This window comes from Colobus angolensis, unplaced genomic scaffold (assembly GCF_000951035.1).
Source record: "Colobus angolensis palliatus isolate OR3802 unplaced genomic scaffold, Cang.pa_1.0 Scaffold369, whole genome shotgun sequence".
NCBI classification, from domain to species: Eukaryota; Metazoa; Chordata; class Mammalia; order Primates; family Cercopithecidae; genus Colobus; species Colobus angolensis.
This window is the reverse complement of record NW_012117032.1, coordinates 40,416-57,199: the sequence shown is the minus strand read 5'-3', so window position 1 is coordinate 57,199 and position 16,784 is coordinate 40,416. Positions and strand designations below refer to the sequence as shown.

The 16,784-nt window shown below is 39.3% G+C and overlaps 1 pseudogene across 1 annotated transcript; it reads left to right on the top strand.

The window, feature by feature from the left end:
• The first annotated feature begins 1,809 nt into the window (after nt 1-1,809).
• LOC105520014 lies at nt 1,810-9,549 on the top strand (annotated as a pseudogene). The gene is made up of 2 exons (XR_001003062.1): nt 1,810-3,666; nt 9,522-9,549. The product of XR_001003062.1 is annotated as an aspartate aminotransferase, mitochondrial-like (transcript).
• The last annotated feature ends 7,235 nt before the right edge of the window (nt 9,550-16,784 follow it).

The following is a 16,784-nucleotide window of genomic DNA, read 5'->3' as shown; positions in this document are numbered from 1 at the left end:
AAGTGAATTTATATAAAATAGAACAAACTGGTCAAAAGTCTGTAAAAATATCTGAGGTCAAGAATAATTTTTGATTTATTTATTTATGGGGAAATGTCTATATTCTCTTGTAGCAATTAATGTCACAGAAAGACATATCCACTGAAAATCTAGTTTAGGAATTAAAGTAAGATTAGAAATTAATCTTTAAAAATTGTTTTTGCCTTTGTAGATCACATCGATAGGAATATGAAAACATTACTGACTTTGCTAAAATACAATCTTACATTTAAGGAGCCATTTAAGAAAAACACAATTCAAAATTATGAATTAGGACTTTAAGCATTGCAAAAATGCTCCCGGCTTATGCTTCACCCATTTTTCAACTTATATGACGTAAATTTTGGAGGAAGAGCTCACATAATTCCTTGCTTGCCATTCAAATTTTCTGTTCCTATTTTCTGTGCTCAAATGCAGAAGGTACGTTAATGGAACCTGAATCATCATTCATCCAGTAAAATCCCTGCTCTTCATTCATTCAATCAATACTTTTAATTCATTCCATTTAATCACCAGTACCCATTTTGTATTCTTCCTTCTCAACATAAGCATCTATTCTCATGTCTTTTTGTTTATAAGTGCTTTTGGAAAAGGCATTTTTTTTTTATGTGTGTACATTTCAACTTATGTAAATGCTATTAGTTTACATATAAGATAATATGTTTTTAAAAATATTGTTACTTGGCATTATGTTTATAAGATTCATCCATGTGACTATATGTACATCTAGTCCGTTGCTTCCTTTTACTCTTTAGTACCATATGAAGGGCATCCATCAACCTTTATCTATCCATTCTCCTTGCAATGAACTTGCCAAACCTCACCTTCAACACCAGACTTCCCCAAATAATGCTGTAATAAATGTTACACTTGTCCTCTTAGAAGTCTGCATGAGAGCCGGGCGCGGTGGCTCACGCCTGTAACCCCAGCACTTTCGGAGGCCGAGGCAGGCAGGTCACGAAGTCAGGAGATCAACACCATCCTGGCCAACATGGTGAAACCCCGTCTCTACTAAAATACAAAAAAAATTAGCCGGGCATGTTGGCACCTGCCTACATGTAATCCCAGCTACTCGGGAGGCTGAGGCAGGAAAATAGCTTGAACCAGGGAGTCGGAGGTTGCAGTGAGCCGAGATCGTGCCACCACACTCCAGCCTGGCAACAGAGTGAGACTCCGTCTCAAAAAAAAGAAGTCTGCATGAGAAATTTATTGGCATATCTAACTAGTAGTGGAACTGCTGAATCACACTGCAGGTTGGATTATACAAAATTTAGTTAAATGTACCAGATGCTCTCCACAGGGTCTGCTGCAGTTTACAATTCCAGGTCTCCACACCCCATCAGTTATCCATCTTTCCAATTTTTGTTAATCCAATAGGTGTCAAGTGATGTTGCTTTGCTTTGATTTGCATGCCTCTGATTTCTAGTAAGTTTGAGTGTCTCTTTATGTATTCATGTACAGTTAAGTCTTTTGGTGTCCGTGGGAGATTGGATCCATCAGATGCTCAAGTCCCTGATATAAAATGGTGTAGTATTTGCATATAGCATATGCACATGCTCCCATATGATTTAAATTATCCCTAGATTACATATAATACCTAAGACAATGTAAACTCTATGTCAATATTGATTATACTGTATTGTTTAGGGAATGATGACAAGAAGAAAAGTCTGTGCATGTTTAGTACAGACACAACCATTCATTTTTATATGTGAATATTTTGCATCCTCAGTTGGTTGAACCCACTAATATAAAACCCATACACAGGAGCTGGCTCCCTGTGCGTGTGTCCGCCCGCCCTCTGCTGCGTCCCGCGGCGTCCTACTGCCCTCCTACCATCCACCGTGGCTCTGCTGCACTCCGGCCGCGTCCTCTCCGGGATCGTCGCCACCTTCCACCCGGGCCTCGCTGCCGCGGCCTCTGCCAGAGCCAGCTCCTGGTGGACCCATGTGGAAATGGGACCTCCAGATCCCATTCTGGGTGTCACTGAAGCCTTTAAGAGGGACACCAATAGCAAAAAGATGAATCTGGGAGTTGGTGCCTACCGGGATGATAACGGAAAGCCTTACGTGCTGCCTATCGTCCACAAGGCAGCGGCCCAGATTGCCGCCAAAAGTGTGGACAAGGAATACCTGCCCATTGAGGGACTGGCTGAATTTTGCAAGGCATCTGCAAAACTAGCCCTGGGTGAGAACAGCGAAGTCTTGAAGAGTGGCTGGTTTTTCACTGTGCAGACCATTTCTGGAGCTGGAGCCTTAAGGATCGGAGCCAGTTTCCTGCAGAGATAAGTCCAGCCGAGATGTCTTTCCGCGCACACCAAGCTGGGAAAACCGCACACCCATCTTCATGGATGCTGGCATGCAGCTATGAGGTTATCGGTATTATGACCCCAAGACTTGCGGTTTTGACTTCACAGGCGCTGTGGAGGATATTTCAAAAATACCAGCGCAGAGTGTTCTTCTGCGTGCCTGCGCCCACAATCCCACGGGAGTGGACCCGCGTCCGGAACGGTGGAAGGAAATAGCAACAGTGGCGAAGAAAAGGAATCTCTGCGTTCTTTGACATGGCCTACCAAGGCTTTGCCAGTGGAGATGGTGATAAGGATGCCTGGGCTGTGCGCCACTTCATCGAACAGGGCATTAATGTTTGTCTCTGCCAATCGTATGCCAAGAACATGGGCTTATATGGTGAGCGTGTAGGAGCCTTCACTATGGTCTGCAAAGATGCGGATGAAGCCAAAAGGGTAGAGTCACAGTTGAAGATCTTGATCCATCCCATGTATTCCAACCCTCCCCTCAATGGGGCCCAGATTGCTGCTGCCATTCTGAACACCCCAGATTTGTGAAAACAATGGTTGCAAGAAGTGAAAGGCATGGCTGATCGCATCATTGGCATATGGACTCAACTGGTCTCCGACCTCAAGAAGGAGGGTTCCACCCACAACTGGCAACACATCACTGACCAAATTGGCATGTTCTGTTTCACAGGGTTAAAGCCTGAACAGGTGGAGCTACTGACCAAGGAGTTCTCCATCTACATGACCAAGGACGGCCGCATCTCTGTGGCAGGATTCACCTCCAGCAACGTGGGCTACCTTGCCCATGCCATTCACCAGGTCACCAAGTAATGTCCCTGGTGCAAGGAAACAGAGACAACCTTTCTGTCTTCAGCCTCTGCTGTTGAGAGCTTCACACAGACGATGAGAAAAGGTGGATGGTGGTGAGTGGATCATTTCTTTCAACCACAGTGTGTAACACTCAGCATTTAAATGTTTCTCAGAAAAGAACATGTAGTGACACAGGGCAGAGGCATCTGTGGCTGGCATCTGGAACATTAAACCAAACTCTCTCCCCTGTCCTTTTATCTCCAACTTTTTTCAAAGAGTTTATATGTGCAAGAAAGTCATCGCACCAAAAAACCTGTCAATTATGCCATTGCAGTATTTCAGAAGCTTTAACTGAAGTGTCAGGTTCCTTGTGAGAAATAGGACACCTTAGAGGCTTTGAGAGAAGACCTAGTTCTGTCATGAACAGTCGGCCTTGTGTCTGTCCTCCCATCTTGGAGCAACCTCATCAACAGGCCGCACTGCAGAAATGATGTTTTATGAAAACCAATGAGGCTGCTGCCATTTCAGCAAGGAAAATAATGTAGTTTCCTGTCTTATGTAAGAAAAAGAGAAGGCTCTCTTTTTCTCCCTTGTCATTGCTGTTCTTTTCCTTACGTACAAACATTTTTAACTACTGCAGATTTTCATCCCATTCACTGCTTGACTGACCATCAACTCCATCCTATCGAGATTTATTTAAGAATGAAGAACATAATTTTCTGCTGATGCCATACCCTCCCCTTTCTTAGCAAAGAATAGTGGTGAGTAGGAAACTGTACTTTATCTAGGCATCCTCTTGAATGATTGTGTAAGTTTCTCCGGTTGGGATGCTGTCTCTGCCCAGATGGACCTCCTCCCTTTGTTGAATGTGGTATACAGCCACTCCTCTCACACCGCGAGTCCAGTGGCGCAGGGTGGTACCAGGAAAGAGGATATTCTAGGCTTGGTATGCTGCTAGCTGGGTTCAGCCTTCACCCACTGGAAAGAACCACCATCTGCTCTAACCATGTAGACTTATTGAGGCCTGGTTTCTCTGTTACAATAAAATTACTGTAGACGCCCCCCACCAAAAAAAAATTACAAAACAAAACCCATAGATACAGAGAGCTGACCATACTTCCTAAGTTTGGAGTTTCTTATTCAGACCCTTTGCCCATTTTTCTATTGCAGTTAATGTCATTTTCCTATCAATTAACAATGTCTATACATTTGTACATGGTATTTTCTGAATATTATTCACTTTTTAGCCAAGACATATAAGAATCTTCTCTCATTTTTTTTGCTATAAGAACCATCCTTACTATATGTCTTTGAATAGAAATCTTTAATTTTGATACAACCAAATTTATCATGCATATGCCTTATTATTTTTACTTTTGAAGTTTTACCAAGTCATGCTTTATAAATATGTATATATATGCATATAAATCCTGTATTTCTATTAACTTTAATATAAAGTTTTTTTCTTCTTACACATTTAGTTTTTAATCAATTTTTTATATGTGTAATGTAGGAATTCAGTTTTATTTTTTAAAGAAGTTAGTTTTTCAAATACATTATTTTTTATTGATCCATAATATTTTACTTGTTTATGGAGTAATGTGATATTTTGTTACATGCATAAAATGTGTAATGATCAAGTCAGGGTATTTGGGATATCCATCATCTTGAATACTTATCATTTCTATCACTTGGGAACATTTCAAGTCCTCTCTTGTAGCTACTTTGTTATATGCTGTATATTATTGTCATTTCTAATCATTCTAGTTCACTGTCAAACATTAGAAGTTATATCTTCTATCTAACTGTATGTTTGCACCCATTAACCAACCTCTCTTCATCCCCTCTCCCACTCACATACTCTTCCCAGCCTCTGGTATCTATCATTCTACTCTCTACCTCCATGAAATCAACTTTTTTAGCTCCCACATGTGAGTGAGGACATGAGTATTTGTCTTTCTATGCCTAGCTTTCTAAACTTAATATTTAACATAATGACTTCCAGTTCCATCCATGTTGCTGCAGATGACACAGATGACATGATTTTACTCTTCTTAAGTCTGAATGGTATTCCATTGTGTATATATATACGTTTATATATACACACCACGTTTTCTTCATCCTTCCATTGCTGAACATTTGGTTTTGTTTCATATATATGTTATTGTGAATAGTGCTGCAATAAACATTGGAGTGCTTGTATCTCTTTGTTATACTGATTCCTTTTCTTTAGGATAAATACCCAGTAGTGAAATGGCTGGATTGTATGGTAGTTTTATTTTTAGATTTTTGAGAAGTTCCACACTGTTTTCCATAGTGGCTATACTAATTTACATTTTCACTAACAGTATATAAGAGTTCTTGATTACTCCAGCAAGTGGCTTATTGATGTTATCTTTTCAAAATACAAACTTTTTTGTTCACCCTTTGTATTATTTTGTCTCTATTTTGTTTAATTCTGTTCTGATCTTTATTTTATTCCTTCTACTAATTTTGGTTTTGGTTTGCTCTTGCTTTTCTAGTTTCTTAGGTGCATGGTTAGATTTAAAAAAAAAATTTCTACTTTTTGGATGTAGGTGTTTATTGCTTTAACCTTCCTCTTAGCACTGTTTTTGCTGTATCCCATAGGTTTTGGTATGTTGTGTTTTTATTTTGATTTGTTACAAGAAATTTTTTAAAAAATTTCCTTCTTAATTTCTTTCTTGAGCAGGTTATTTAATTTTTAAATTTCATCCTTAATTTCTCCCAGGACATGTTATTTAATTTCCATGTATTTGTAAAGTTTCCAAAGTTTCTTTTGTTAGTGACTTCTAGTTTTGTTGATTGTGGTTTGAAAAGATAATTGACATGATTTCTATTTTTAAATATTTGTTGAGACTTGTTTTGTGTCCTAACATATGATCTATTCTGGACAATGTTCTGTGTGCCGATGAGAAGAATGTGTATTCTGTATTGGTTGTACGAAATGTTCTTTAAATGTCTGTTAGGTCCACTTGGTCTAAGTCTGTTTTACCTGATATAGGTATAGCTACTCCTGCTTACTTTTGGTTTCTGTTTGCATGGAATATTACATTACATTCCCTTACTTTCAGTCTATATGTGTCTTTACAGGTGAGATAAGATTCTTGTAGGTAACATAGAGTTGGGTCATTTTTAAAATTCATTCAGCCAGGCTGTAGCTTTTCAGTGGCAGGCTTAATTTATTTACATTCAAGGTTATTATTATATGTGAGGGCATAGTCCTCTTATTTTATTAACTGATTTCTGGTTCTGTACTTATTTTTTGTTTCTTTCTCTCTTATTGTTTGTCGTTGTTGTTTGGTGGATTTTTGTCATGGTAATATTTGTGTTTTTTCTCTTCTTTGTTTGTGTGTTTGCTCCACCAGTGGTTTATATATATATTTTAATGATGGTACATATTATTATTTTGCTTTCAGGCACAGGACTAAAGGGTTTTCGCAGTGCCAATTTAGTGGCGATGAATTCCCTCAGCTTGTTTGTTTGGCAAAGTCATCAGTTCTCCTTCATGTATGAAGAATAACGTTGTTGGTATAATATCCTTGGCTAGCAGTTTTTTTCTTTCAGGACTTTAAATGTATTATCCCATTCTTTCTGGCCTGTAAGGTTTCTGCTGAGAAATCCACTCTTAGTGTGATGAGAATTCTCTTATAACTGACTAGACACTTTTCTATTGATGTTTTTAGAATTATTTGTTTGTCTGTGACTTCTGACAATATGACTATAACATGTTGTGAAGAGCTTTTTAATTGTATCTGCTTGGGGATTTCTGAGCCTCCTATTTGTGGATGTGTAAATATCTTACTAGACAGAAAGTTTTCATCTATTATATCTTTAAGTAGGTTTTATAATCAATTCGTTTTTTCTTTACCTTCTGGGATACCAAATATTTGAATATTCAGTCATTTTATGGTGTCCCATCTGTCAGGTAGGCTTTGCTCATTTAAAAAAAATTCTTTGTTCTTTTTTCTTTTTTTTGAGATGGAGTTTTCTCTTGTTGCCCAGGCTGGAGTGCAGTGGTTCAATCTCAGCTCACTGCAACCTCTGCCTCCCAGGTTCAAGGGATTCTCCTGCCTCAGCCACCCAAGTAGCTGGGATTAGAGGCATGCTCCACCACACCCAGCTAATTTTGTATTTTTAGTAGAGATAGGGTTTCTCCATGTTGGTCAGGCTGGTCTTGAACTCCTGACCTCAGGTGATCCATCTGCCTTGGCCTCCCAAAGTGTTGAGATCACAGGTGTGAGCCACCATGCCCGGCCTCTTTTTTCTTTATTTTTGTCTAACTGGCTTACATTAAAAGACCTGTCTTCAAGTTCTGAGATTCTTTCTTCTGCTTGATGTAGTCTATTGTTGAAGCTTTTGAACATATTTTGTATGCATTCAATTAATTCTTCAGTTCCAGAATTTCTGTTTGGTTCTTTTTCATGATATCTATCTCTTTGGTAAATTTCTCATTCATTGTTCTGTTTCTCTGAATTCTTTTTATTGTTTTTCATAATTCTTTTGTATCTCACTGAGCTTCTTTAATATTTCAAATTGTTTAAATTCCTTAAATTCCTTTTTTCTATAATTTCTTAAATATCATTTTAAAATCAAGATAGATTGCTGGAAAACTATTGTGTTCCTTTGGAAATATTATATTTCCTTGTTTTTTTCATATTTCCTGTGTCTCTATGTTGATATCTGCACATCTAGTATAACAGTCACTGCTTCCAACTTTTTGAATTTGCTTTCAAAGGGGGAGGACTTCTTCCTGAAGCTGTATGTATAGTGTTGGTTGTGTAGGGTGCTTTGGCTTTGTTTCTTGGCATATGTAGTAGTGTACTCTCTGTATGATTTCTTCGACTGTAAATAGCATCAGTGATGTCTGTGATTTCCTTGGTGGCTTAGGGTGTGGTTGTTAGTGGATACTGTGGTGAAGTTTTGCTGAGCCCTGAGCTGCTACATGGGCCAGTCTTCAGGCTCCAGTCATGGCAGCAGTGGGCTGAGTATTCCTGTCCTTGGGCTTCAGAGTGGCATATGCTGGCACTGGTGTTAGTGGGTTCAGGCAGGCCAATTCTTGGGCCTTCATGTAGCTTGCTTGGGTGCTGGAAATGACAGTGGTGGGCTGGATGAGGGATTAGGTTCTTAGCCCTTGCGTAGTGTGTGTGGTATGGGCAATGGTGGTAGCAATAGTTGGCCAACCTTCTGGGACCCAAGTGGTTCATGCTGATGTTGGCAATGGCTGTGATAGGTGGGGTGGGTGAATCCCCAAGCCTGTGTGTGGATGCCTTCCAGCTGTGTAGGTAGTGGTAGGTTGGTTGGGCCTGACTTCAGATCCCAGTAGAAGAGCTTAAGTACCAATGGTTGTGGACTGAGCTGGGCAATCCCCAGAAACCTGGATGGCATGCTTAGGTACTGGGAGGGCCAGAGCTGGGCTGGGCGGACCTGTTCTCAGGCCTCCTGATGGTGCATGCAGTCGCTGGTTGTGGTAGGCAGGTACAGGGTGCAAATATATATATATTTAAAAACTTGTGTTTCCTGATGATTTGTGGAACACCTTTATCAAATATAATCTGCATGTATACATAAATGAGTATATTTCTGAGTACTCTATTTTATTGGGCTATTTGTTTTTACATACATCTCATACAGTAATTACTATCGCTTTATACTATGTTAATACAGGTAATGAATGACTCCTTGTCTTCACTCTTCTTTTTCAAAGCTGAATTAATTTTTTGTGGCCATTATAGATTTTAGACTAAGATTACAAAATTCGCAAAACATTTCAACTGGAACTTTGATAAAAATCTGTATTAGTGGCCGGGCGTGGTGGCTCATGCCTGTAATCCCAGCACTTTGGGAGGCCGAGGCAGGTAGATCATGAGATCAGGAGATTGAGACCATCTTGGTTAACATGGTGAAACCCCATCTCTACTAAAAATACAAAAAATTAGCCGGGTGTGGTGGTGACCATCCGTAATCTCAGCTACTCAGGAGGCTGAGGCAGGAGAATGGTGTGAACCTGGGAGGCGGAGCTTGCAGTGAGCTAAGATCACACCACTGCACTCCAGCCTGGGTGACAGAGCGAGACTCTGTCTCAAAAAAAAAAAAATCTGTGTTAGTTTCCTATTGTTGCTATGATAAATTACCACAAACTTTACAGAAATGTATTGTTTTACAGTTCTGTAAGTCAGAAATCCCACATGATCTCACTTGCATAAAAAATAAGTCACCTGCAGGGCTGTGTTCTCTTCTGGAAGATTTAAGGGAGAATCTATTTCCTTGCCTTTTTCAGCTTTTAGAAGATATCTTAAGCTCATCACCTTCTTGTTCCATCTTAAGAGCCAGTGACATTGTCATATGTCCCTCTGACCACAGCTGGGAAAGGCCCTCTGCTTTTAAATGTCCTGATGAAGGCCGGGCGCGGTGGCTCAAGCCTGTAATCCCAGCACTTTGGGAGGCGGAGATGGGCGGATCACGAGGTCAGGAGATCGAGACCATCCTGACTAAAACGGTGAAACCCCGTCTCTACTAAAAAATACAAAAAACTAGCCGGGCGAGGGCGCCTGTAGTCCCAGCTACTCGGGAGGCTGAGGCAGGAGAATGGCGTGAACCCGGGAGGCGGAGCTTGCAGTGAGCTGAGATCCGGCCACTGCATTCCAGCCTGGGCGACAGAGCGAGACTCTGTCTCAAAAAAAAAAAAAAAGAAATGTAAATGTCCTGATGATTAAATATACCCACTTGGATACTACAATATAGTCTCCTTATCTCAACATTGATCATCTTAATCACATTTGCAGATCTTTTTCTTTTTTTTTGTCATGGAAGGTGACATATTCACATATTCACAGGTTGTGGGGATTAGCATGTGGGCATCTTTGGGAATCCATTATTTGGACTATCCCAGAATTGCATCACATTTACAGAAAAACTTAGGGAAAATTTAAGGTGGCCTACTTCTCTTTTTAGAGAGATCAATCACTGTATCCTGTATGAGAGTTTCATACTTTTCCCCACAGTAGTATTGTGCACTCTTGGTTAATTCCCAGATTCTCTATAATTTTTGTTACTAATGTAAATAGTATCTTATTTTTAGTTGCAGTCTTTTATTGTTATTGCTGTCGTGTAGAAATACTATTATTCTTGTAATTGATTCAATATCTGGCAGGCTTACTAAAATCTCTTATCAATTCTAATAATTTGTCCACTGAGTCTACTGATTCTCTCACACTTTTCTATTTTCCTCATTTCTATAAGCCAGGGGTCAGGCAGCTCTGGCTTTAGTACCAAATCCATCCTGACAACTGTTTTTGTAAATAAAGTTTACATATTGCCTGTAGCTGCTTTTGCATGATGGCAGAGTTTAGTAGTTGTGACAGAGACTGTGAATGGCCCACAAAGTCTAAAATATTTACTATTTTTCCCTTTCCACCAAAGTTTGCCAAGCTCTGCTCTAAGGCTCTTACTCCTCCTTCCCATAGCTTACAGTTGGTATACTTTACAGAGTCTTAAAAAGTAATGCCTAAAATCCATTAATCCTTACAATACTTTCTGAAGTCATACAAGTTTAGTGTGATAAAGTTTAATACATTTCTTTTCAAAATTGCAACTGCCACTAGGCTGTAAAATGTAATTTTGAAGAATGAGGCAGGTATTGCAACACTGTGAGACTATGAGTCATTCATTGACAAATGGGACTGCCAGACTGTAGGTACTTAGCTATTGGGAGATCCTACAGTTGAGATCCCATTGAAATGGGAAAACTGATCACTCTAAACTTAAGAGCTTTGCTATGTCATGTAGGACTGCCCTGGTTTCTACTTTAGATCAACTAAATTTGTATTGGTAGAGATGCCCTCTCTAGGAAGAATGAGAACGATGCTAAAGCAAGTATTCAGAGCTTGAAGCATACCTTCTGTGCCTCCTCAAGTGGTCTGGAATTGAAGGACACTCTTTCTGCATTGCTAAATGTGGCATACTTAGACATCATAAGTTAATTTTTAATAAACAATTCTGTTCTTGTGTATTAAATGAAAAAACTTAGAAGAAATAATCTATGGGACAAGCGCTTAGAAAAACTTGTCCGGCTTCCAGTTTTTGGCTTGAAGAAAGCCAAGGTGCAACTTTATTTGTCCAATATCCAGGTTTATCCCACACCAACATTCTCTATTATTCTGCCTCAGTTCAACCCCAAGAAGATCAGAGTTGTATACCTGAGGTGTACTGGTGGAAAACACATGCCACATCTGCCAAAGTCCCGAAATTGGTCCTCTGGATCTGTCTCCAAAAAAAGTTGGTGATGACATCATCAAAGTAACTGGAGACTGGAAGGGTCTAAAGATTATAGGGAAACTGACCATTCAGAACAGACAGGCCCAGAGGAAACGGGTAACTTCTGCCTCTGCCCTGATTATCAAAGCCCTCAAGGATCTGCCAAGAGACAGAAGAAAGTAAAAATCACTAAACACTGTGAGAATATCACTTTTGGTGAGATTGTCAATATTTCCTGACAGATGACTACGGATCTTTGGCAGAGAACGCCGTGGAACCAATAAGGAGATCCTGGGCACTGCCCAATCTGTGGTCTGTTGGCTGCAAAGTTGACGCTTCCACCCTCACGATATCACAGATGACATCAATGGTGCTGCGGTGAAATTCCCAGTTAGGTAAGAGTACAAAGAAAAATATTTCAACCACCAAAAGTTTATTCACTTTAGCTTGACATTTAAAGTCGTCTGTGATTTTCCCATATACTAGTCATTCCCAAACATGGCAGAATCACTCATGGTGCTTTAAAACAATTACAGATTCTTTGAGCTCAGTTCTGAACCTACTGAATCAAAATCTCTGGGGGTATGATCCTAGAGACTTTACTTTTTAGCAACTTGCTAATACATTCTTATGTATCTAACCCAGCTTACTGTCCGAAATTACCTCTTTAGTCCTGCTGTCTTGCTATCCGTTATTAGTCCTCACATAACTTTTCAGAAAAATTCATTTGTCCTTTTTCTACCTATCTTTTCTATTAGTTGATTTGTCCTTTTCTTTTTCTGTCTTTTTTTTTTCTATCTCCATGCATCCCTTGAAAACTTCCTTGCCCTTTTGACGTTTTTCCTCTCTTTGGAAAGGTGAGAAATTGAGAATAACTGTGAAGCTAGAGGAAACGGTTCCCTTAAGACGAATCTCACTGCTGACACCAAATGGAAGTTTGAAGGGTTTCCCGTAAACACCTCAGGTTTGATAATTTTCTACAAAGACTCATATAACTCACTGACAGCTCCTATACTCGTAGTTAAAGTTTATTACAGCTCAGATACAAATTAACATCAGCCAAGGAAAGAGAGGCATAGGGCAGAGTCCAGGATGGGCTCAATGTAGAGCTCTGGTTGCCCTCTCCCTGTGGCTTTAAGAGTGGCCTTCCCTCCTCCTGGCCACAGTGTGTAATGATATACACAGACAATCACCAACCGTGAAAACTCACCCAAGCCTTTGGTATCCAAAATTTTATTCAGGTCAATAACATACTACCTGTGTGGCTAAACTTCAGTCCCTAGCTTTCCTGGAGTTAGAGCTAATATCTTTAATTATCAGTTTCTTTGGAGGTCAGAACTGATATGACCTTGCTCTAAGTCTTCATCACAAATCACATTCTTGGACTTCCTGAAAGACAAAGCCCCAGAAAATACATTCTCATCAGGCAGGGCACTCGAGGGACCTGAAGATCACCTCCCAGTAGCCCAGGGCAAAGGACAGATCTCCTGCTTCTCTTCTTTCAGCCTGTTGTCACTCTGCCTCATTATTTCTTGGTAGAACTTGATTTTGTCAAAATAGGCGTGTTTTTAAAGTAATAGTTGGCAGCTGTTAGGAAACAATTGGCAGTGTCTGGCAGGAAGCGAAAGGGTTATGAAAATATACCCCACGCCTAGAATGCTTACAGCACGTATGGAATTTAACTTTTACAAAAGTCTCTAAAGGAAGCTATTTTTTTTTATACATAGGATAAAAAAGCAAAGCCTCAACATGATCACAGAGACAGTAAAGGAGACAGAATTTAAATTTGGGTCTTGCTGACTCCAAAGTGAATGCAGTTTTCTCTATACCAGATGTGACTCTGGGTTATTATTGCTCTTCCTCACCATGGGTGAATATTCATTGCAAGGAGCAGCCACTGCTTCTGAGAGTGATGAGAAAGGAGAAGGGTCTAGGTCAGCCTGAAGGTCAATCCAAGCCCATGGATCAGTATGGGCAGTGCTTGAGCTGGATACGATGAGCTCTATATTCTCTCTGACTCCTGAATCTACTTTAGATGAAGAATTAAAGAACCAGTGGAGGCCAGCTGTGGTGGCTTACGCCTGTAATCCCAGCACTTTGGGAGGCCAAGGTGGGCAGATTGCCTGAGCTCAGGAGTTCAAAACCAGCCTGGGAAACATGGCAAAACCCCTTCTCTACTAAAAATACAAAAAATTAGCCAGTTGTAGTGGTGGGCACCTGTATTGCCACCTACTTGGGAGGCTGAGGCAGGAGAATCACTTGAACCTGGGAGGCGGAGGTTGCAGCAAGTGAGATCGTGCCACTGCATTCCAGCTTGGGCAACAAAGGGAGACTCCAAAAATAAATTAAAAAAAAAAAAAACCACTGGAGAAACCTTCTATGACTTTGTGCTCATATTTCAATTATTAAAATTTATGTTATTTTTATTGCAATGCATTATAAAGTAGCCACGATTATATTTAGTTTTACACATGAACAAACTGAGGCTCAAAGGATTGGAGAGCAGATGAACAGTAGAGCTGAAATCAAAATCAAGGTGAACTTGACTCCCATGCTTGCATCTGTCTGCTATACCACACTGCTTTATCTCATCACCATACATAGATAATTCATGAAACAGAAGTTATGCATGTCACCTTTCCCACTTCTTTTGTTATTTATTGGAGGAGCACTGATGCTTTTCCATTAATGTATGTTCCTGGTATTTTGTAGATAGGAACAAGCTCTGTACTTGTCAAGCTTTCAAAGCAAGTGAAGGCTCTGCCCATTGTGTTTCTGGTTTGACTGCGGCTACCCTTTTCTGTAGAGATAAAGTTGGTTATACGTGTGGAGGAAAGAATGAAGGTAAAACATGTATTCTTTATGGCATGATATAATTTTAGATCTTAACTATTTTGTTACTTAACCTTCTAATAGAGAAGCACTTCTGCCATTCTTGAGTTTATAATTAAATTTGGAATTTAATGCCTTCTTAGGACATGGCTTCAAATCTAGGGGAAATTAAGAGGAAAAAATATTCTAAAACTCACAAGAGTTGCACATAAAGCCATCAATCCTACCAAATTTTAGGACTCACAGTCCAGAGAAAAGTCCAATGCATTAATCTGAATGCTGGGTAGCTATGAGTCAGCCAACCCATATCAATGTCATCCTATAAATCACCTATTACCCCTACAGGACGTAAAAGCAGCCAAATATTATATTTAGTAGATCCTAGTCTTGTAATTAAAAGACAAAAAGAGAAGCAGGGGACAAGGTGACTAGCTAGAAATATGACTCAGTAGGACGTACAATCTACTTTAGGAATGCCACACCATGGGTATTTTGGGAGGAATAAAATGATTTCAGTGACTATAAGGTCCCCAACATTGGATGAAGTCATATTTATTTTAAGGAACAAGCATAAAAGCAATGGTGTAGTATATTTTACCAGAAAACAAAATTTAAAGAGAAGCTCCTTAAAGCTGCTAAAAAGGAATTTTCTGAAAGAATATATTTTCACTGGTGTTAATTTAAAAATAATATAACCCAATTAATTTAATTGATCTTGACATTTTACTGATTGACACTTTATTGAGACCAACATTTTGGTTTTTTGGGAGAGCCATTGATGGGTGTCAGAGCATTATTTTACAGGTGTCTCAAATTTTTTACATAACAAGTTAATGTTTTCTGTTCAATTTCATATTGAAACCGCCATTGCAAAATTGTAACTGAGACATTGAAACAGATCTGACCTGACCAACTTCATCTTGCTTCTAACCTCCAAATTGTCCTGTTCATTCCTGGGTGTAGGCTGAACTATCTTTGGGGGGAACTTAATTTATAGTTCATAAAAACAAAAGCGATAACAGGCCTTTCCCAAAACAAACCTCCTGCTTGCCTGGGAACTAGACTGCTTTCGTAGGACTAACATTAGCCACAAGATTAGAAATGACGGCTTAGGAGTCATGCAGCTGGAGGCTACAAGATTCTGACGCTCCCTAAACTGCTCCTAAGATAAATGCTTGAGATATTTTGGAGACGCTGCCATTGATGGATCAGCGGGCACCACCCAGATCCTAAACTGGCTCATCTGATCCTGTGGCGCCCACCCAAGAACTGACTCAGCACAAGAGGACAGCTTCAGTTCCCTATGGTTTCACCTCTGACCCAACCAGCCAGCACTCTTGACTCACTGGCTTTCCCTCACCCACCAAATTATCCTTAAATCCTCTAATGCCCAAATGCTTGGGGAGACCGATTTGAGTAATAATAAAACTTCAGTCTCCCACACAGCTAGCTCTGCATGAATTACACTTTCTCTATTGCAATTCCCCTGTCTTGATAAATCAGCTGTGTCTAGGTAGCGGTCAAGGTGAACCTATTGGGCAGTTACAGTAATATGTGATTTCAATTAATATAGTTCATATTATACTGTATCATATTGTGATACAAATATATTGCTTTACTTTGTTAATTTTTAATTAAAGTCATTTAAAATACTTTGCATAGTGAAAATGTGTAATGAACGTTGATAAATCTTCTCATATTAGTAATATCTTCATAACAAATGTCACATTTGGAAACTACATGTAAGGAAATGATAGTTTAGATTTAGATTGAACCTTGTAGGGAAATTTGTGTGCTTCAGTGGAAAACTAAGTGCTCTGAGCACACCTTTCTGCATTATCTGATTCTGATTCTATGGGGACTCTTGGTGTTGCCTTTGATCCATTTTACAACTGTGTAAGTTGTAGATAACTGATAGCAAGATGCAATAATTCTTTTCTATAGACATGCAAAATAATTCTGTTTGGTGGTTCAATTGACTTCCCTCCCTTCAGGAAAAAAACCAGATTTCTCTCTATTTGTAAATGCATTTCAACTTTCCTTTTCTACACATAACTTTCTGCTCCTTTAACTTATTTTTAAAACTGATTGTACCAGCTTACTGTTTTCCATGTTAATAATGAGTTTAAAACAATCTTTAACACGTATTCATTTTATATCTATGTGAGACTCATGATTTTACCTGATTTTTGAAAATTATCCTTTAATAAATGACACTTAAATGTCATCCTTTTAAGAAACGAGAGGGGTATTTTTCTGTAGTTGTTACATATTGAGTCATATTAATTGTTGCTTTTATTTTCATATCTTCTGATATGGCTGCTGTTTCATCTGTCATAGTTTTAGTTAAATATTCACAGGTATATGTTTTGTTTCCCACCCTCATTGTAAGCTCTTTGATGGTTAATGCTTCCCTGTATTCCTTTCTGTGCCTACCATAGCATGTTACACATAGTATGTGATCAGCTTGATGATAACTACAAGTTGAATAAAATACAAATACTGGGTTTCCTATTTCATCTAGTCTCTGTAC